At 36.6% G+C, this 24555-nt stretch overlaps 1 long non-coding RNA gene across 1 annotated transcript in view; it reads right to left on the bottom strand.

Annotated features, from left to right (window-relative positions):
* Positions 1–4171: 4171 nt before the first annotated feature.
* Positions 4172–24555, bottom strand: part of LOC128651952 (uncharacterized) — a 106428-nt gene continuing 86044 nt past the window's right edge. Inside the window, exon 2 of the long non-coding RNA XR_008401225.1 lies at positions 4172–4311. This is a non-coding gene — a long non-coding RNA (uncharacterized LOC128651952). The remainder of the gene's footprint in view (positions 4312–24555) is intronic.

Below are 24555 nucleotides of genomic sequence, written 5' to 3'. Positions count from 1 at the left end.
AAGGTAATCACAGAGGTAAAAAGTATATTTCTATAACAGTGTTGGTTATGCAAAACTGGGGAATAGTAGATAAAGGGATTATCTATCTTTTTAAACAATAACATTTTTAGTGTTTACTATCCCTTTAAATAGACTGCCATGCCATGAAACAACTGTATAATATAACGTCAGCGGTTTCTTAATAACAATCTGTGTGATTTCAACTAAATCACAAAAAGCATAATAATCTAGATGAGTGATGGATAACTTCCTAGCACATGTGAGTCAAAAAGCAATAATTTAGAAGCCTTAAAGGGACACTGAACCCAAATTCTTTCTTTTGTTATTCAGATAGAGCATACAATTTTAAGCAACTTTCTAATTTACTCCTATTATCAATTTTTCTTCGTTCTCTTGCTTTCTTTATTTGAAAAGAAGGCATCTAAGCTTTTTTGGGGGGGGTTCAGAACTCTGGGCAGCACTTTTTTATTGGTGGATGAATTTATCCACCAATCAGCAAGAACAACCCAGGTTTTTCACCAAAAATGGGCCGGCATCTAAACTTACATTCTTGCATTTCAAATAAAGATACCAAGAGAAAGAAGATAATTTGATAATAGGAGTAAATTAGAAAGTTGCTTAAAATGTCATGATCTATCTGAATCACAAAATATATATATATATTTGGGTTCAGTGTCCCTTTAAGGGGCGGTATACATTTTTGGGTATTAAACAAACAAATAATATATGTCCAAAAAATTTTCATTGGCACAGGGTGAGATTGAGATAAGGGTGCATGGTACGCTTTGTCTACTGTTCTCACCCCAAAGCATACATTTTTAGTTCATCTTTTCACTAGGGCACAAAAGTATGCCATGCAATGTTAGTTCTGCTTTTCCAGAAGGGCCAAGCCGGCATGTTGGCCATCCCCGAGCTCTTCCAGCATACTGCCCCTTCTGTACAAAAAAAAGCAGCAGCTTTCTGCTAACATTGGGCCAGATTACTAGTGGAGCACCATTTAATACTAACTGCTAGAAGTAAGCTTTTTGCGCGTCTGGTTGTGCTTGTATTCATGTAGTACCGATGATTGAGAACATCTTTAATTCCCTTTGCTAATCCGTACTAACATGAGTGTAATAAAGTAATAGATTATAACTTTTATTATTATTAAGTTTAAAAAAAATCCATAGTGATCAAATAAAAAAATCCACATTCAAAATGGTGGGGGAAGAGTTAAGAGACTTGTGCGATAGATAAGTAGTTTAAAAATATTTAAACAAACCATACAATCACGTATAATTGTGTATTTTAATTAGTAGCAATTAGCAACAACAAGAAAAGTGCATGTTATATCCAAACCTTTTGACAAAACCTAGTTCAGGAGAAAATCATCAGGGAAATAGTAGCATGTTGCTGCTTGTGCTATTTTTAATCCAGGGATCGGTATGTATTATATTTTTGTAATAAGAGGCAAGAACTCAATTACCACAAACAAATCCTGCATGACTGTTCTTATTAACATAGTACATTGTATTTAATAACATGAAAGTTCTAGTCAACCTATACATCCCTCATTGCTGTTTATAATCTATATCAGGCCCTTATTTTAAAATTGAAATGCAAATGAAGTGATAACTCAATATGCATCACTGATACTAATCCTACCAATGTCTCTCTGAGCAGAGGTAGGGATTGAATAAGGGCACATATATACCTAATGATTTTACTGTGCACAGAACATGATGGCTTTGACAAGAAGAACTTTTGCCAATACGTGTTCACTGGAAAAATGCTTCTTTCTAAAACTGAAATGTATTCATGCGCATTTTGTTTATGAGTTGTATGTACCTTTACAGAGGAAAGGTAAGAACAGGTATGGTGGCATAACGTGTACAATATTGTTTAACTTCTTTAGTCACCTTACTGTGCTGCAAGGTCATAGTAGGAAACTAGTGCCTTCTTAATACTTATTTACCTGCCACTGAAGAATGGAATTAATAGGTAACGGAATACTTTTAGGTCACCATATGTTAACCAAGGATAGCTAAACTACCAACAATTATCAAGTTAATTGTGTATTAAAAAATAGGATTTGGACATTTGTGATTTGTAACTTAGGTAAAAGTAGTATTTTTTTATTTTGTGTTATATGTTAGTAAAGGATTTAGAACAGCCAAGGAGACAATTAAATAGCATTGGATGACACCCATGGTTTTGAACTCTAATAGTATGACAAGGCATTTTCACGAGTTTGACGATGGTAAGGTAAACTGCTTACACAGCTTTATTGGAAAAAAAAGGATGCAATGTAGATTATTTAAAAATATGCATGCTTCTTATAGGCTAGACTAGAGAGTTAAATGAAATTTTGGAGAATATTTGTATTCTTGCTTCTCCCACACTTTTCTTCTACATGGGGTCTTGAGTGAGTTAAAAATAACTACATTCACTATCTTTGCCTGTGTTCATTTTGGCCATGATAACTAATAGTAATTAGAATTTATACATTGTGTCATTTGCATTTGGAGTATTTGTGGCATGGTGGAAGTGGTTGAATAACCAATACACTTTTATGATGATGATTTGTTAACTCTATCAAATGGGAAAGGAAGCTCTGAAGTGTGCACCGGTATTGAGCACTATATAGCTGCAGTGTTCACAATAAATGCTGGTAACTATGGGGTCAATCACAATCATTTAGAAAAATGTATCAACTTAATTATCTACAAGAATCCCCATAGATTTTAATGATGCTTTTCTATTGATAATCATTTGATACATTTGTGATTGACTCCTGTGTTATATAGTGCTCAAGACATGTATGTGAACCTCGGTATAGAAAGTCTCAAGTGTACTAATAGGAAGAGGAAGTTTGGTAGGTCGGCTACACTGGAACATTGTAAAAACTGTATGGATTATCTGATTTATGAAAAGTTAAGTTTGACATCCATACCCCTTCCTTCTTGAATAGCACTAAATAGGAGTCCCCAAGACAAAATTAGTGTCTGGAGGAAATCCGCAGAATTTTGGGTAAAATCGCATCAGCCTTTGATGATGATTAACAACATTAAATGGGGATACTTAAATATGAAGCCAGAAGAGGCAGTAAAAAAAAAAACATAAGCAAAAGATACAAACAGACATACAGGAATCAGTGTTAGGGCAGTCAGCATTTATGTGAACAGCAGAAAAAGGAAAGAGGTTAAAAACCATAAACTCTGAACAATCAGAAATACTAGTACAAGAAACTAAACACAGAATAAAGATAATGCATGCTTGTGAAATCAGATCAGTATTAATGTATTTGCAACTTGATGCCACATAAGACTGCCAATGAATGCAAAAACAAGTTTGCTCATGTTCAATCAAGACACAAATATTGCTTCAAGCTTAACATGAAATAGTGCAACATGAAAAATGTGGAAATTGTAAAACCCTTCATTTCAAACAGGAGAGTCTGCTATTTCAAATGAGAAGTCGTTAGTCCCTCTAAGATGGAGAGAATCAATGTAAAAATGGCTGTCACTTAAAACCCTAAGTAGACCCCCTATCTCAAGTCCTAGATTACATACAGGAGCAATTTACCCCTCATTTGAAAAATGACAAGTTCCTTCTGAATGAGGATGCAGATTATCATCATGGGCAATGGGATTTCTGTGCATGAGATAGGTTAAAGAAGGATGAGGATAATGTATTTATTTAGCAGAGAGGGCAACTGGAGAATTCCTGAAACATGTTATGTTTTATGAATTTGTGGTATAAGACTACAAAGGAACCCAGCATCCCTTTTGGTATTATAAAAAATATAACATGATGTAATAATTACGTTTTAGCTTTATTTTTATAAACATACATAAAATGCTAAAGCTCTAAAGATCTTTAAATAATCTGACAGTGTTCCAAAAAGTTCAGTAAAGAAAGGATGTGTCAAAGTGAAAAGTTTTAATTTTCTAACAAGAAAACCAAAATGTTATTTGTCTAATTATATGAGGATATTCAGCCGATACAAATATAATATATTTAATATACATTTAGATTTATCTTTTCCATATCACTAGACATGTATTTAATGTTATATGTAATACAGGAGAGGTTACCAAGACTATATATACTGATCACAGAAAATATACACTGCAAACACAGTACAAATAAGTTCAAGGTACTTGACACACATAAATGCAACACCACATACCATGCCTCTGTTTCTGTGTTGCTCTTCTCTATCGTCTGCTATGTATGTCCCGGCTGCCTCTCTGTGCCTTCTTTCGGTGAAGTTTTGCTGATGTCGCAAGATTACAGAATGGGGAGCCAGATCAATTCCATGTTCTGCAGCTGCCATGAAGGTAGGGAGTGGGCAGTGTTCACATGGTGCTGGAGACTTCCCCTTTCCACCAATCCACCCACCCCAAATAATACAATAGCCAAGCAAAACAGCAGCAAACCCCACTGCCCTCCCAATGTTCAAGTACATTTAAATGGTAAACACCCATAAAAGGCCAACAGACATCCATGCATAACAGGTGATATTACAAACTTTATGATTTAAAGCACACCATTCTTGCCCAAACTCAGTACTCAGTTATCCTGTATTTAGAGTTACTTTACAGTTGTGTAAGATCAGATTTGTCTTTAGACAAAGCAAATATATATCTAGAGGACCCGTCACATAGTTCATCATTTAAAGGCACAGTTTTTTTGAAAATTGTTACTGTTTAAAAAATATAGATAATCCCTTTATTACCCATTCCCCGGTTTTGCATAACCAACACTGCTATATTAATATATACAGTTTACCTCTATGATTACCTGTAATTAAGCCCCTGAAGACTGCCCCTTATCTCAGTGCTTTTTACAAATTTGCATTTTAGCCAATTAGAGCTGGTTCTTGTATAACCATCATCATTCTTCACGGAAGTGAGGATAATATTATCTATAAGGCATGTTTGTCTGTTGTGCAACCTGTGCTAAGGGCAACCTGCAGGGGCTTAAAAACAGGCAAACTTAGAGGTTATAAAGAATATTACTATAACAAATGTGGTTATGCAAAGCTGTGTAATGGATAGCAAATGTGTTTTCTATCATTTAAAGAATAAAAAATAAAAAAAATAAAAAAAATCAAGTAGACTGTCCATTCAACTAATTGCCTTTCCAATTCAGGGATAAATGCCAAGTCCTATAAAAGCTTAGGAATTCCTTTATGAACTACAATATAATCAATAACCCAAGTGTACAAATCTGGCAACTTGCGAATCTCAGTATTAATAAAAAATTACCTTGAAACACAAGCCCAATGATTTCTATACAAACGATTTCAGTGGGTAAACTTAGGCACCATGCTTAAGAAGTTGTACACATCAAGGGGGCAGTCGCTATACTATGCTTATATATGCTCATTAACAAATTTCAGAAATCCAACATTAAAAAAGGTATGAAAATGATCACATAGAATTTCATGCTGTTCCTGCAAATTCAAGTGCTCTGCCTCTATTGTGCATAATGACACACTAGTCCAAATAACATGCTTCTTTGTTTTTCCATGGATTGTAATATTCAAATACTAACTATATTTTCCCATTATGCGCATTAGTCAACAGATCTTTGTTTCTGTTGTTAATGTTGTTTCTACAGCCCTTGCACTATTTACATTTACAGCTGTATCGAGATGTTAAACTGTACACAATTGTGTTAACATGTTATTTGTGGGAAAATATGTAATTAACACAGAAAGCTCTACTAATGCTACTAGAATAGCAATTATGGTGTCACTTTGCATAATGAAAAAGCAAATTGCCGTGACTCGCAATAGTGTGTGATAAGAACATGTTGTGAAAGGTACAGTTCAACTGTGACTTTTACATTTTTTTCTATTTTTTTTAAAGAAATTAAATGCACTTCAGTTTTGAACCAAATTATTTTTGCAATACAAATGTAACACAAATCATTCTGTTGTTCTAATGTTAAGGATTGTTTCCAGTATAGCTTTCCTGTGCAATGAGTATATAAATCTCATGTACCTTAATTACAAGTTCACACATGTTCAGAGAGGGTATAATGCATTGGGAAATACTCAAATTGCATCATCGCCCACAAACACATGCCAACGGACCAATGTGCAGGTTCAGTGTTTGCATAACGATACAGAGGGCACAATATTGCCTAGAGAATTTTCATGACCGGAAAGGTTAAGAAACTTGTAGCAGTTCCCCAATGAAAGGCTGAAGACAATGCCGCAGCAGAAAGGGAAAGGTATGGTTAAGGTGTTTTGTGGGCGTGTTGTGGGTGGGACAGGGCATGTCCTAAGCAGAGCTGGGGCAGTGCTTAAAAATGAGGGGCATTTACCCTGAAAAGCTGTGGGTGATAAGTGATACAGACATCCCAACTGTGACAATACTGTATTCAGGATGGTTGGGAGATATGTAAATATGGTCTGTGCTTATTAAAAGCTGCTACGGGAACAGCGATATCTTTCACTAGAAGTCTTTTTGCTAATACATAATACTGGAAAAAACAAATTATACTTACCAGATAATTTAATTTCCTTCTGTATAAGGACAGTCCACGGCTTCATTCCTTACTGTTGGGAAATACTGAACCTAGCCACCAGGAGGTGGCAAAGACACCACAGCCAAAGGCTTAAATACCTCTCCCACTTCCCCTATCCCCCAGTCATTCTGCTGAGGGAACAAGGAACAGTAGGATAAATATCACGGTATAAATGGTGCCTTGAAAAAATATATAATTTTGGGGGCCGCCCTTCGGAGAACATGGGCGGGGGCCGTGGACTCTCCTTATACAGAAAGAAATTAAATTATCTGGTAAGCATAATTTATGCTTTCCTTCTTAATATAAGGAGAGTCCACGGCTTCATTCCTTACTGTTGGGAAACTTATACTAAAGCTCTAGAGGACACTGAATGAAAATGGGAGGGGCAAAAAGACAGGGGGATCCCCCTAATCTGAGGGCACCACAGCCTGCAAAACCTTTCTCCCGAAGGCTGCTTCAGCAGAAGCAAAAACATCAAACTTGTAAAATTTAGAAAAAGTGTGTAAGGAGGACCAGGTAGCCGCCTTACAAATCTGATCCATAGAGGAATCATTCTTAAAGGCCCAAGTGGAAGCCACTGCTCTAGTAGAATGAGCCATAATTCTCTGAGGAGGCTTATGTCCCGCTGTCTCATAAGCTAAGCGGATAACACTACTTAACCAAAAGTACAAGGAAGTCGCAGAGACCCTCTGCCCCTTACGCTTCCCAGAATAGGCAACAAATAAGGAAGGAGTTTGTCTAAAATACTTAGTAGTCTGAAGATAGAACTTCAAGGCTCGAACTGCGTCGGAGAGTCTCTTGCAGTAAAACAGACAGGGCCGAAATCTGTCCCTTTAGGGAACTGGCAGAAAGGCCCTTCTCCAGTCCATCCTGGAGAAATGATAGGATCCTGGCAACCTTAACTTTATGCCAGGGGAATCCATTCTCTTCACACCAGAATAAATAGGTTCTCCACACTTTATGATAGATGCGACAAGTAACCAGCTTACGAGCTTGAATGAGAGTATAAATAACCCTCTCAGAAAACTCTCCCTTGGCTAGGACTAAGCGTTCAATCTCCACTTAGTCAGCCTCAGAGAATCTAGATTTTGATGAACAAAAGGACCTTGTTCAAGCAGATCCCTGCAACAAGGTAACTTCCATGGAGGAGAAGATAACAACCCCACCAGATCTGCCATCCACGTCCTTCGCGGCCAAGATGGAGTAATCAGTATCACTGATGCCTGCTCCTGCTTTTATGTGGGCCACTACACAAGGAAGGAGTGGTAATGGCAGGAAAAGATAGATTAGATTGAACCTCCAAGGCACTGCTAATGCATCCCTGGTCCTCGACCCATATTATTATTATTATCAAGTATCGGGGTACATTACAGTTGTAGGTGCAATAATTGAGTTATAAAAAAGGAGATGAATGCCCTGTCCTTGAACACAATCAGTAGTAGTTAACTTTAAATACAAAGTATCCTGCAGGTAGAAAGGCTCTCAAGCTTACAATCTAAGGGAGAGGGAATGGACACGAAAGGTAAGGGAAATAAGTCTGATATAAGGCAGGGTAAACTGAGAGTGGGTAAAGTGTGTGGCGTGCAATTGATGGTTGGGAGAGTGTAACAGAATATGGTAAAGTGTCAGTACATAGGCTGTGAGTGTGAATTATTGTCTCTAACCTGCTTCGCTAGTTACCGCTGAACCGAATTTCTGTTAGGAGGTGTTTATATATTAAAAGGTAAACACCAGGGTGGAGGGTGGCTTGGAGGGCTAGTGCGTACAGATTTTCAGAGCTATTGCTGTAGGTGTGAGCTTGGAAGTTGCAGAGAGATTTTCAGAGCTATTGCTGTGGGTGTGAGCTGTAACAAAGAGAGTGGTAAAGTAAAACTTCCTGTTGATAAAGTGAAGGAATAGGGGGAGGTGTGTCTTGGAAAAGAGTAGAGGGGGAGAGGGAAGATAGGAATGTACAATAATAAAGGTTAAAACCAATTCCATATTAGCCCAACAGATATAAGGAAAAAACAAAAACACTCAATGTCTTGATTGGAGATATCAGTCTGATTTACCTTGGAAGTTGCAGAGAGATTTTCAGAGCTATTGATGTGGGTGTGAGCTTGGAGGTTGCAGAGAGATTTTCAGAGCTATTGATGTGGGTGTGAGCTTGGAAGTTGCAGAGAGATTTTCAGAGCTATTGTGGGTGTGAGCTGTAACAAAGAGAGTTACCCATTCTGGGAAGCTTGGAATTGAGACGAGATGCCATGAGGACTATCTCTGGCATCCCCCACCTGTAGCATATCTCCGCAAACACTTCGGGATGGAGAGACCATGCCCCCAGATGAAATGATTGTCTGCTGAGAAAATCTGCTTCCCAGTTGTCCACACCCGGAATGTGGATCGCGGACAGCGAACAGCTGTGGGCTTATGCCCACTTCAGAATCCAAGATACTTCCCTTATTGCTATGGAGCTTCTCATTCCACCCTGATGGTTGATGTAAGCCACCGAGGTTTTATTGTCTGATTGGAATCTGATAAACCGGAACAGAAGAGGCCAAGCCTTCAGAGCACTGAAGATTGCTCGAAGTTCTAGAATGTTAATCGGGAGGGAGCATTCCTCCTGAGACCACAGGCCCTGTGCCTTCCTAGCATCCCAAAACAGCTCCTCATCCTGATCGACTCGCGTCCGTAGTCACAATCTCCCAGGATGGTCTTAGAAAGGATGTCCCTCGGGACAGATGATCTGGACAGAGCCACCAGGAGAGCGATTCTCTCAACCGGTTGTCCAGGGAAATCTGTTGAGACAGATCCAAATAATCGACGTTCCACTGCCTCAGCATGCACAGTTATAATGGTCTGAGACGGAATCTGGCAAAGGGAATGATGTCCATGCTGGACACAATGAGACAAATTACCTCCATACACTGAGCCACAGATGGCCTTAAGAAGGTCCGGAGGGCAAGAGATGCCAAAGCTAGCTTGCAAAGTCTATTATAGTACCCAGGAATTCTACCCTGGTGCTTGGAATCAGAGGACTCTTTTCTAAGTTTATCTTCCATTCATGAGATCGAAGAAGATATAGAAGAGATACCAAATGGTCCTCCACCAGACAAAAGGATGGTGCTTGTACCAGAATATAGTCCAAGTAGGGAGCTACTACTATACCCTGGGTTCTGGCAACAGCCAGAAGAGCCCCTAGAACCTTTGTAAAGATTCTTGGAGAAGTAGCTAGACCAAACAGAAGTGCAATAAACTGGAATTGTTGGTCCAGGAACGCAAACCTTAGGAACTGGTAGTGATCCTTGTGGATTGGCACATGAATGAAAGCATCCTTCAGGTCTATAGTGGTCATGAACTGTCCTTCCTGAACTAAAGGAAGGATGAACCTTACTGTCTCCATCTTGAACGAGGGGACATTTAGAAACGTGTTTAAGCATTTCAGGTCCAGAATCAGGTGGAAAGTTCCCTCCTTCTTTGGGACCACAAACAGGTTTGAATAGTATCCCAAAACCTCTTTCTTCGATAGGAACCGGGACAATGACCCCTAGAGAAGACAGATCCCGCATGCACCCCAGAATGGCTTCCCTCTTTTCTGGCTTTGAAGACAGGGTTGAAAGGAGAAATCTGCCCTTGGGTGGATGAGATTTGAATCCAATCTTGTATCCCTGAGCTATGACCTCCAGGACCCATGGATCCTGCACGTCCCTGAACCAAGCATCTGAAAACAGCGACAGTCTGCCCCCTACATGATCCAGCACCGGATCGGGGGCCAACCCTTCTTGCCGACTTGGTCTCAGCGGGCTTCTTGCTCTGCTTGGATTTATTCCAGGATTAAGCCGGCTTCCAAGTACTCTTGGCTTGCCCAAGCTTAGAGAAGGACTGTTGTCTGTTGGGATTTCTCAGAACGAAAATTAGAGCCTTGTCCCTTAGACTTGTTCTTTTTATCCTGCGGTAGGAAGGCACCCTTGCCCCCTGTAACTGTGGAGATAATAGAGTCCAGGCCTGGACCAAATAAACATTTTCCCCTAAAAGGAAGGGAAAGGAATCTAGACTTAGAAGTCATATCCACAGACTAGGATTTCAGCCAGAGCGCCCGACGGGTCTGCACTGAAATACCAGAGATCTTAGTATTTAGGCGAATGATCTACATGTTTGCATCACAGATAAAAGAATTAGCAATTCTCAAGGCCTTAATTCTTTCTTGGATAACATCGAGGGGACCCTCCACCTTGATCAAATCCAATAAGGAGTCGCACCAGTAGGCCGCAGCTCCAGCAACTGAGGCAACAGCCGCTGCTGGTTGAAACAAGTATCCCGTATGCTGAAACATTTTTCTGAGAAAAGTTTCCATCTTCTTATCCATCGGCTCTCTGAACAACGAGCTATCCTTAAGTGGGATAGTAGTATGCTTAGCCAGTGTGGAGATAGCACCATCCAGCTTAGGGATGGAACCCCACAACTCCAATTGAGAGTCTGGGACCGGGAATACATTTTTTAAGGGAAGACGAAGGGGAAAAGGAAGATCCAATTCTATCCCACTCGTTCTTAATGTTGTTCACCATTTTTACAGGTACAGGAAAAGTTAACGGCACTACCCTGTCCTCTTTCTGTCTAATTTAGGAATCAAAGGTTCATCTGGCTGCAGCTTGGCTTCTGGAACCTCTAATGTAGACAGAACCTCCATTAGAAGAAAACGTAAGTGTTCAATCTTAAATCTAAAGGCTGGTTTCTCCACAGCAGGAGGCCCAGAGGTAGCAGACTCTAATCCAGAAATGTCACCCTCTGAAGACTCAGAGTGTGATCCATCCTTGGATAATTGAAAAACAGATAAATCCAATAAATCACTTGAAGACCCCTGGACCGGAGAGCTATGTTTAACCTGTTGCTTGCACTTGGCAGGGTGAGGTAAAGAACTAAGAGCCTTAGACAACGCCATTTTTAACTAGGCGGTAAAGTCTGATGGTAAAAGGCTCCCTCCAGATGGAGGATCAGGCAAGCTACGGGAAGCTGCTTGTGATGAGGGAGATGACTGGTGGGTATGCACATCACGGTGGATGGCTCCGTGGTACTAAAGGGATACCAAGGCATCCTCACACTATAAACAGGTATTACTATTTGGAATAGAGGGAGTACCCTCAAGAATATCAGAATCCTCCATAGCTTGCGCTAATAACAGTAGGACACAGAATAAAAACGATACTTTTATTTCTCACAAAAACTGCACCTTTATACTCCCAATGGCTGGGGCACTCACCACCTCCTAGATCCAGGCAAACAGAGAAAAAACGTCTTCTCCAACAGCTAGCTCGGTCAGGAAAGAGGAAATGAAAGTGTGACCACTCCCGGTCACATGGTGCGCAAGGCAGGACCGCCCCTGCTATGAGAAAGTGCGCCAAGCTACAAGGCGTTCAAAGTGAAAGTAAAACCTGTATGTTCCAGCCACCTAACAAACAGTCTATGAGCACATGAAATCTCACACATAAAGCAGCATAAAATCAAAGCATCACATTTGATTAATCCCCACTGTTCAATAACCTCCCTCAGGAGATATTAACCCATGATTCTATTAAGATAAAAGGAGTCACACTGTGACCCTGTCTTCTAGCGTTTTCAACATATGTAAAAATTGAAACGATCTTACCAGAATCCATGCTGTGGAACAGAAACACAGCCTCTCAAGTGTGACAGTCTTGCAGCATCGCTCCTGACATGGACTTGAGTGAAGAAAAGCAGGCAGTGAAACTTGTCAACACTGATTGCTTAAGGAGCTGTTAGCAGGCAGTCTGAATGGCTTCGCAGAAAGACTCTCCCTGCATCTCCAGACTCTACTTTAGTCAATGCTCTCACTGAGAGGCTGACAAGACTACTTAAAACTCCAGTCCCATATCGAAGGGCAGATATCCCTCCTAAGGAACCACTCCGAAATCTTCCGACACTTCTCTGCCATCCTCCTGTGATGAAAGACAAAGAATGACTGGGGGATAGGGGAAGTGGGAGAGGTATTTAAGCCTTTGGCTGGGGTGTCTTTGCCTCCTCCTGGTGGGCAGGTTCAGTATTTCCCAACAGTAAGGAATGAAGCCGTGGACTCTCCTTATATTAAGAAGGAAATGCTTGTTTTATAAATTGAAAAGCATTCATGTGGTTTGAAATTATTAGTTTTATGCCAATTTAAACGAAGTGGAAAAGAAGTGCAGAAGTGTTTTGTAGATTAAAAAGACATGAAATCCAAACCTTTTTCTTCTATATTCAGATATAGCTTACAATTAAAAACAAAACAACAAACAAACCTCCAATGTACTTATATTATCAAACTTACTTATTTCTTTTGGTATACTTTGTTGAAGGCAGGTGGGTGGGCTCAAGAGTGTGCACGTCTTGGGTACAATATTGCTGCAGTTTTGCAAGAATAATTCTAATACGTTTGCAAGAACACTAGATGGCAGCAGTGTTTAAACAAACTGCTTCTATGCAGTGCATGATTTTTACCTAGGTTCAACAAAGAATACCACGAGAACAAAGCAAATTTTATACTAGAAGTAAAGTTTAAACTTTTTTTAAATTGTATGTTCTATCTGAATCATAAGTTTAGTTGTTTTTTTTAGTTTGATATCCCTTTAATACAGAAGAAATTTATTTTCTGAAGGAATAAGTGACACAATGGAAACTACCAAGAACTGCATTCAGACACAAATTGGCCTCCATTCATATAATGTGGGTGCTGCAAATTAGAACATAGATTTTGCTTAGGTAGGAAAGGTTTTACTATTAAAACACTTTCATAAAAAAAATGCATGAGAAAACAGCACCAGCAAAATGTTATGAGCCGTATTGTTGTAATGTCATCGCCATGTATGCCAAACTCAAACATAACCCAAACTGATAGCATTTGAAAGGGCAAAAATTAGAGGGCTGTGCCATTCCAACAGCAACATTTTAAACAACATAATGCTGCTCACTTATTTGTTAGCAAAATAAAAAAGAAGGATTGCTTATATTATGCTATTACCTACACTGACTAGAACGTGTGCATTACATGTGACTATAAATAATATAGTTGGAATGACAAATAATTGTCATGTTTTGTATCAAAACACATCAGCTATTGTAAAAAAAAATCTATATACATTTGCAGCCTGTAAAAACACAAAACACACAGCTCATAGTTACTTTTGAAAGAAACTGTCAGTACAATTTGATGCACAAACCACAAAATAAGAGAACATTAGTTTCTAAGAGGAATGTTTATCTATAATATATAATAGAATGCTTAAATGGAATGTAAAAAATGTGAGATTTTATGTGTATATAAATAAAAACTGAACAGATATACTAAAATAAAAATATATATATTTGCTTTGAAGGACCCTTGATCATTTTTGCAGACAGTGACCATACATTCATGTAAAGATTATGGGGTCAATTTATGTAAGTGTGAGCAGACATCCAAGTTATGGATTACAGGGCCTTTCGATAGGAGTTGGTAGGCAACTTTTAACCAGTAGATGTCGCTTGATCCAATTTAAAAATAAATAAAAATTATATATATATATATATATATATATATATATATATATATATATATATATATATATATATATATATATATATATATATATATAGAAAAAAAATTAAATATATTCAGTTGTGTCCACTATACTATGTTCCTAGGTTCCGTAGTTGTTAACCACATGAAGCTATTGAAATTATAAAACCATGAAGCCTACAAGTAACATCTACCCAATAACCTTAAGGTGGGAGAATAGCCTGTATTAATGGCAAACACAGTCCTTAGAAACATGTCTTAACAACACATTCTAAGAGAAATCATTGGTGAACTCAGTGAGGGCTATCTTACTAAAATCTCTAACAATATGCAATATACAACACATCAAGAATAAAAACATAAAGAGGAAAAATAATGCAAAGCTATTAAAAACAGGGAGAAAGGTGACATAAAAATGGTAGATGCTGGCAAGGGAAAATACATAGGGGCCGATTTAACAAGCTGTCAATCAGCCCTGATGCAGCTGTTTCCGTGCGAGCCTTCAGGAAACAGCAGTTAAGAAGCAGCTCCTTAACTCGTCCTTAAGGATCGCTGCTCCTTAACTCGTCCTCTGCCTTTGAGGCTGCGGACATCAATCCGCCTGATCTGCAGGGGGCAGCATTGCACAAGCAGTGCACCAGAACTGCTTGTGCAATATTAAATTCCGACAGCGTATGCTCAGTGGATCATGTCTGACAGACACTTGATAAATCGGCCCCATAGAGCAATTTAGAGAGTAATGAAAGATAAAGGAAGATAAAACTAAACAGAAAGGGAAATGTTTAATTTCATTTTATTCACTATAAATATGCTTGTTGATTTCCATTAGGTTACTGGTCACGTCTTTTTTTTTTTTGTATATAAACTCTGAAGAATCAACTTGTTAATTAAATATATATTTTTTGCTAAAAACATCAAGCAGTGCACGTGTGCATCCTTTACAAGAGAAATAGTTTATTCAAAGTCTTCCTTAATCAATAACTAGATAAACAGCTAGAGAAAATCATAACACATAAAAGTGTTCATTATGCTACAATCATTCATTAGTTCAATAAAAAATTGTTATCTAGAGCAATAAAAAAATTCTCACGGAGCTTAATACCTGTAGTTTAGAGGGAAGTAAGTTTCATGATAAAACAATAGATCATATTCAGAGAATACACAGAGGGAATAAGTTAAAAATTAGAAATTATTATTTTGCTAACAATACCCTGAAAAAAGCTTTTATAATGATAACCTTTTATGTTTTTTCCCTAAATTATATTTTCTTCATCAGAGGTATTTCTCTATCCTGCATATCACAAACCTTTTAAATTAGTTGAATAATATCAATTCACACTTTTTAATTTAATTTGAATTAGATTACAAGTGGAGCGCTAATTTATTGTGCGCCCGCAAACTGCAAATTTGTTCGTTTTCGGCCATGCGATAATCAGCCATTACAAGCTTGCGGTAGCAATTAGCAGTTATAAAAATAACCAGAGATCAGATCTCTGGTTAAGTTTATAAATGTGCCCCAAATGCCCCCAAAATACAGTTTAATAAAATAACTGCACCAGGCAGTTTTTGGGGGCTAAAGTTGGCAGGTGTGGGGTGTTTAAAAAACAAACGACACTAAAAAGTGCCTTTACATTGCGGTCTATGGGACTGTGTGTTCCCAGTAAATATATATGTATATGCTTATATACATATCTTTTTATGTGTTAACATGTGTATTTACATATATTAACACATATATATGTAAATAAGCTTATACATATATATATATATATATATATATATATATATATATATATTCACAATTCGCTGCCATCTCTGCACTACTTACCACCTTCGCTGCGCTTTGGCTCTGTGCCGTGTATGACGGCATCAGAATGAGGCTCCCATTGGAGCCTATGGAAGCACTCTTTCGTGATCGCAATGCTTCCCAACAATTGCTGTTGATTTGTAATAACAGCACTCATTAGTCTCCACTTGTAATCTGGCCCTTAATATGTGTACTAAGAAGATTTGTCATCAATACCCTAATAAAGATCTAAAAAAGAATAAAAAACAGAGGCGCCACCATGGCCTAATATCGCCAGTACAGGTAAAATGAGCAGCAATATGAGAATGTGAATACTCACAAACATAAAGCACCCCACTGGTGCTAGTAGAGCAGACTGACACTTCTCAGTGGTTCAGCACACTGTATCCAAAGCGCAGAGACAGTCAGGAATCCTCTGACACTCCACTGTATATGTGCCTATGGATAAAGGAAAAAGCAACACGACATGGCCCAATATCATCAGGACAAGGGGAAAATAATACCAATTGCTTGCACTTACAAGATGGTGGGCACCTGCAGGTGCAATCTCAGCAAACTGGAGCCAAAACGTCGCCCAGTAGACTTAAAACAGCAATCCTCAACAGGAACCAGGATCAACGATATAATTTATCACAGGAGGTGAAAAAAATACACACAATAGCAAGTGTATAAAAGTATAAAAAGTCTTTATTAACACAGCAACTAGTTTCTCAGCCTACTCAGGGCTGTTTCATCAGGCTATGACAAACATTATAAAACACTTGCTATTTAACAGAAATCTAAAAACAAATGGGCTATTGTGATTGGATAATCAATTAGCAGAAACACAATTGGCAAAAAAACCACACCTAACTACAATCACCTTTGTGTGGTTGTTAAGGTAACCTTTGTAAACACATGTAGGTAAGAAGATATTTACATGTTGAACCTCCTTACAAATACAATGTATAAATAGATGTATAAAAACATACAATACAAAATAACTCAAAAACTACATTAAACATAACATTTTTTGTCCAAAGTCTATCTCAATAGGACATATTAAAAAATTGATATAAATCATAGAACCATTGCTTTTATCTATATACATAAACCCAAAGTGCATCTAAAATAACTGCCTATACATTCTCTCAATTTAAATCTCCTTAGTTTCTCAGTATGCTGCAAGTCTGATGCTCTTAATATTAATGTTGCCACTTGTTGAGACTAGCTGATTGATCTCAAATGTTAGATAACACATTAGTGCTGACTTACGGTTTATTAGGGTAACGTATGATTGTCTTGAGCAGATTTTCCATAACTGTTTAATTTGATATTTGTATTGGTACTATTACTTCAAAAGTAGAGCTGTAACTCCTTAAACATAAAAATAATAGAGCCATAACTGTTTTGTGAACAGATGTCTTGAATGCAGCTTTTGCTGCCTGTCACACTTGATTCATTGAATGGGTGTATCAAGTGTTTTGATGTGAAGTGTTAGGTGATTGGTCCACATAGATGCCAGTCAAACACTGAGATTGTGCATATTAATGAACCTCAGAATTGAACAGACAATTGCAATTGCTAAGGGTGAGGGCAGAAGTGCAGGATTTATAAAATGTTTTTTAGTTGTAAAGGCATGATATTTTATGTAAATAATAAACAGGTATAACATATTGGAAAATATATGATGTGCATTGTTAATTCACTATTTGGTGAATCTATTTTAACAAGTTATTAAGAGACACAGTAACTAAACAATAATTTATTGTTAGTGAATCCTCTTTCTCCAATTGAGAAAAACATTAAAGTGCTTATCTATATTCTGTTTTATTAAATAATTTATATCTCATCCAGGGGATTAGACCTGTGCTGCCAGTAACTATCAGTGTTCACATAGAGAACATGTATATTAAATTACAAATGGTAATCACTGTTCCATATGATTTAGTAGTGCTAGAATAGATACATGGTGATATCCTATAAAAAAGTGATATACATGTTAAATAATTAAGTATTAAAAACTAAATAATATATAAAAAGTTAATGGTGTGTTGATAGGGACTAGTGCAAATATGAAGAATATATTAATAGCACTGTGTAACAGTGACTAAATTAGTGGTGTGAAAAGTGATGTGTTATGAATAAAAAAAAAATTTAAAAAAAAAAATAATAATAAAATGAATGTTGATAATATATATGTGTGACTAATACCAATGTAAAATATGATGACACTGTGTAGCAGTGACTATATTAGTGATGTGAGAGGTGTGACTAGAAATAATTAATAATGGGGTTGATATAAAGAGTGACTATATTAGTGGTGTATATGGTGTAACTAATTAATAAAATAAATATATATACCCTTTATATAGGTGACTGTAGTCAATGGAAGTGGGTAAGATCTGAAATGATAATGGTAATCACTTCTACTGATGTTAATAGAGTATGAATGATATTCTGTGTGAGACAGACAGTCATACAAACATTGTATATATCAGATATTGCAGAATAAATGCACCCCTAATTAAATAATGGGTCTAAAAAACGAGATAACTGCAGGACCCTAGAGATAAAAAATCATAAATATCATAATAGAAATAACAACTGGAGTGCTCATATTTCAGTAATTCTATTTAGAAGGCTGCCATATCTAGATTTTCATTGAGTCCATCTGGTTGAAGTGTCCTCAATTTCCTGATCCAAAAAGTCTCTCTTTTCCTGCGCGTCAGGAAAGCATCAGGTGAACCTCTAGAGATAGCCTCTAAGGGTATAATTTTCATTGGGTTTTTTTGTTGGTGGTGGTAGGCAAGACAATGTCTTGATACACTATGTAATTTGGATTTTTTATTTATGTTGTAGGAGTGTTCACTCCACCTCTTTTTTACCTTGCGACAGGTGCGTCCAACATATTGGACCCCGCAACAACAGCTCAATAAGTATACAACAAAGGATGTCTCACATGTTATAAAACCTTTAACTTTAAAGGTTTCTCCTGTGGTGTGTGATGTGAAGCTTGTGGCCTTGTGTGATGTATAACTGCACATACCACAACGTTTCCTATAGCACTTGGATATTCTGTTGAGATCAGAATTGGTGCCATGACTGTTTCTCTCTTGGTATTTGTCCCTAACCACCTTACTGGGAGCTAGAGCAGTCTAGAGAGTAGGTTCTCTCCTAAATACTACTTTAGGCTTATTACCTACTATTTTGGTAAGAGTTGGATCTTGCATGAGGACTGGCCAGTGTTTATTGAGAATTTTGATAATAGCATGGTGATTAGAGTTAAATTAGAGAGACTTCAAAAAGGTATTTTTAATCTCTCATCACATATACTCAGTGATGATGAGATTAGAGTTCTTGGGAGAGGGTTATCTTTTAGTCCCTCTAATCATTTCAATATATATGAAATATTTGTGGATATAAATAGCTATGTGAGGAAATTATCCCTACAGAAATACTTTGCCGATAAGAAAAACAAGATTGATAATCTCAGACCCATTGTTACTAACTCAATGGACTCTCATCTATCAGAAGGTTTTGTTACCTATGAACCCTATACTCTTATGGAAGACTTGTTTGATGCCTTCATTCATACGAATTTGAGGCCTAAATCCACCTTTGTCCCACCCAAGAATAATGTCAATCATATTGACATTTATGCTAACTTGGTCTTAGGAGACCTAGAAAAATTAGCCAAAAAACAAAAAAAGCTTAGGTATAAATACAATCAGAATTATAATGAACGTAAGGCCTTATTAGGTCTCACCAATAGATCTGATCTGGTGATCAGACAGGCGGACAAAGGCGGAGGAATTGTTTTACAAAACATACAAGACTATATTCTAGAGGCAAATCGTATATTAAATGATAAGGAGTATTACCAAGTTCTATCTGGTGACCCGACTCCTCGCTATCTTGAACAGTTAAAACAAATCCTACAGAGAGGTCTTGATATTGGTATTATGAACAAATCTGAAAGAGACTTTTGTCTCCCCAAATATCCTTGCACGGCATTTTACTATCATCTGCCCAAAGTCCACAAGGACCCTCTGAAACCCCAGGGCAGACCTATCATTGCTGGCATAGGAAGCCTTACTGATTCCTTATCAGCTTATATCGATCATTATCTGCAGAAATTTGTCATTACCCTTCCTTCCTACATCAAGGACTCCACAGATTTACTATTAAAATTACAGGATTGTCTCCTGGACGAACACTGTTGGTGGGTGTCCTGCGACGTAGGGGCCCTCTATTCAAATATACGTCACGATTTAGGCACTAAAGCAGTTCAGTCGTATCTAGAACAGGATATTTACATGCCAGTCCAACAAATAGATTTTATCATTGAGTTGATAAGTTTTATTCTCGGACACAACTACTTCTTATATCAAAGCAGATATTACCTGCAGATCAAAGGGACGGCCATGGGCACCAGGTTCGCTCCAAGCTTTGCCAATCTTTTTATGGGTAGTTTTGAACAATCTTATATCTATAATACCCAGTTTGCAGCGAACCTGGTGTTCTATGGCCGCTACATAGTCGACCTGCTATTTATTTATAGAGGGTCGAGAGATGAGATCAGTGCCTTTCTTGATCACCTAAATTCCAACACTTATGGAATATCCTTTACTCATGATATCCAGCGAGAGGAAATTGATTTTTTAGATCTAACCCTAAGGCGTACTGCTGAGGGGAGAGTTCAATCTAAGACCTATTTCAAAACTGTTGACTGCAACAGCTTTCTTCATTATGAAAGCAATCATTACAAACAATGGAAGACTAATGTCCCATATGGACAGTTTAGAAGTATCAGAAGAAATTGTACACGACTGGAAGACTACGATGCACAAGCTAAGGTCATTGGGGATAGATTCCTTGAGAAAGGATACCCTAAAGACCTAGTAGATCGCAAAACCAGTAGGGTTAGGCAGGAAGATAGATCTTGCTATTTCAACACTAAATCAAAAGTTAAGGAACAATTCAAAGATTGCAATCCCCCGTTGTTTATTACCAAATTTAACTCTAATCACCATGCTATTATCAAAATTCTCAATAAACACTGGCCAGTCCTCATGCAAGATCCAACTCTTACCAAAATAGTAGGTAATAAGCCTAAAGTAGTATTTAGGAGAGCACCTACTCTCAAGACTGCTCTAGCTCCCAGTAAGGTGGTTAGGGACAAATACCAAGAGAGAAACAGTCATGGCACCAATTCTGATCTCAACAGAATATCCAAGTGCTATAGGAAACGTTGTGGTATGTGCAGTTATACATCACACAAGGCCACAAGCTTCACATCACACACCACAGGAGAAACCTTTAAAGTTAAAGGTTTTCTAACATGTGAGACATCCTTTGTTGTATACTTATTGAACTGTTGTTGCAGGGTCCAATATGTTGGACACACCTGTCGCAAGGTAAAAAAGAGGTGGAGTGAACACTCCTACAACATAAATAAAAAATCCAAATTACATAGTGTATCAAGACATTGTCTTGCCTACCACCACCAACAAAAAAACCCAATGAAAATTATACCCTTAGAGGCTATCTCTAGAGGTTCACCTGATGCTTTCCTGACGCTCAGGAAAAGAGAGACTTTTTGGATCAGGAAATTGAGGACACTTCAACCAGATGGACTCAATGAAAATCTAGATATGGCAGCCTTCTAAATAGAATTACTGAAATATGAGCACTCCAGTTGTTATTTCTATTATGATATTTATGATTTTTTATCTCTAGGGTCCTGCAGTTATCTCGATTTTTAGACCCATTATTTAATTAGGGGTGCATTTATTCTGCAATATCTGATATATACAATGTTTGTATGACTGTCTGTCTCACACAGAATATCATTCATACTCTAGTAGAAGTGATTACCATTATCATTTCAGATCTTACCCACTTCCATTGACTACAGTCACCTATATAAAGGGTATATATATTTATTTTATTAATTAGTTACACCATATACACCACTAATATAGTCACTCTTTATATCAACCCCATTATTAATTATTTCTAGTCACACCTCTCACATCACTAATATAGTCACTGCTACACAGTGTCATCATATTTTACATTGGTATTAGTCACACATATATATTATCAACATTCATTTTATTATTATTATTATTAATTTTTTTTTAATTCATAACACATCACTTTTCACACCACTAATTTAGTCACTGTTACACAGTGCTATTAATATATTCTTCATATTTGCACTAGTCCCTATAAACACACCATTAACTTTTTATATATTATTTAGTTTTTAATACTTAATTATTTAACATGTATATCACTTTTTTATAGGATATCACCATGTATCTATTCTAGCACTACTAAATCATATGGAACAGTGATTACCATTTGTAATTTAATATACATGTTCTCTATGTGAACACTGATAGTTACTGGCAGCACAGGTCTAATCCCCTGGATGAGATATAAATTATTTAATAAAACAGAATATAGATAAGCACTTTAATGTTTTTCTCAATTGGAGAAAGAGGATTCACTAACAAGAAATTATTGTTTAGTTAGTTACTGTGTCTCTTAATAACTTGTTAAAATAGATTCACCAAATAGTGAATTAACAATGCACATCATATATTTTCCAATATGTTATACCTGTTTATTATTTACATAAAATATCATGCCTTTACAACTAAAAAACATTTTATAAATCCTACATTTCTGCCCTTACCCTTAGCAATTGCAACTGTCTGTTCAATTCTGGATTTATAAAAAACATTTTATAAATCCTGCACTTCTGCCCTCACCCTTAGCAATTGCAATTGTCTGTTCAATTCTGAGGTTCATTAATATGCACAATCTCAGTGTTTGACTGGCATCTATGTGGACCAATCACCTAACACTTCACATCAAAACACTTGATACACCCATTCAATGAATCAAGTGTGACAGGCAGCAAAAGCTGCATTCAAGACATCTATTCACAAAACAGTTATGGCTCTATTATTTTTATGTTTAAGGAGTTACAGCTCTACTTTTGAAGTAATAGTACCAATACAAATATCAAATTAAACAGTTATGGAAAGTCTGCTCAAGACAATCATACGTTACCCTAATAAACCGTAAGTCAGCACTAATGTGTTATCTAACATTTGAGATCAATCAGCTAGTCTCAACAAGTGGCAACATTAATATTAAGAGTATCAGACTTGCAGCATACTGAGAAACTAAGGAGATTTAAATTGAGAGAATGTATAGGCAGTTATTTTAGATGCACTTTGGGTTTATGTATATAGATAAAAGCAATGGTTCTATGATTTATATCAATTTTTTAATATGTCCTACTGAGATAGACTTTGGACAAAAAATGTTATGTTTAATGTAGTTTTTGAGTTATTTTGTATTGTATGTTTTTATACATCTATTTATACATTGTATTTGTAAGGAGGTTCAACATGTAAATATCTTCTTACCTACATGTGTTTACAAAGGTTACCTTAACAACCACACAAAGGTGATTGTAGTTAGGTGTGGTTTTTTTGCCAATTGTGTTTCTGCTAATTGATTATCCAATCACAATAGCCCATTTGTTTTTAGATTTCTGTTAAATAGCAAGTGTTTTATAATGTTTGTCATAGCCTGATGAAACAGCCCTGAGTAGGCTGAGAAACTAGTTGCTGTGTTAATAAAGACTTTTTATACTTTTATACACTTGCTATTGTGTGTATTTTTTTCACCTCCTGTGATAAATTATATCGTTGATCCTGGTTCCTGTTGAGGATTGCTGTTTTAAGTCTACTGGGCGGCGTTTTGGCTCCAGTTTGCTGAGATTGCACCTGCAGGTGCCCACCATCTTGTAAGTGCAAGCTATTGGTATTATTTTCCCCTTGTCCTGATGATATTGGGCCATGTCGTGTTGCTTTTTCCTTTATCCATAGGCACATATACATTGGAGTGTTAGAGGATTCCTGACTGTCTCTGCGCTTTGGATACAGTGTGCTGAACCACTGAGAAGTGTCAGTCTGCTCTACTAGCACCAGTGGGGTGCTTTATGTTTGTGAGTATTCACATTCTCATATTGCTGCTCATTTTACCTGTACTGGCGATATTAGGCCATGGTGGCGCCTCTGTTTTTTATTCTTTTTTAGATTCCATACTACAGGATAGCCATCCTTTGACAGAGTGCAGCCTCAAACATCTGGGAACTGTCATTACCCTGGACCCATAGACTTTCACATTATCATTATTTGGTTTTGAATTGGTTTTAATATTTTTTCCAATCTATGTTTATATTCCAGATATATATATATTCTTATATATATATATATATATATATATATATATATATATATATATATATATTCATATATATATATATATATATATATATATATATATATATATATATATTCATATATATATATATATATATTCTCATATATATATATATATATATATATATATATATATATATATTCTCATATATATATATATATATATATATTCTCATATATATATATATATATATATATATATATATTCTCATATATATATATATATATATATACTTATATATATTCTCATATATATATATATATATATATACTTATATATATTCTTATATATATATATATATATATACTTATATATATTCTTATATATATATATATATATATATATATATATATATATATATATATTCTTATATATATATATATATATATATATATATATATATATATATATA

This window comes from Bombina bombina, chromosome 3 (assembly GCF_027579735.1).
Source record: "Bombina bombina isolate aBomBom1 chromosome 3, aBomBom1.pri, whole genome shotgun sequence".
Taxonomy (NCBI): Eukaryota; Metazoa; Chordata; class Amphibia; order Anura; family Bombinatoridae; genus Bombina; species Bombina bombina.
The sequence above is the reverse complement of the archived record's forward strand: the minus strand, read 5'-3'. Positions and strand labels throughout refer to the sequence as shown.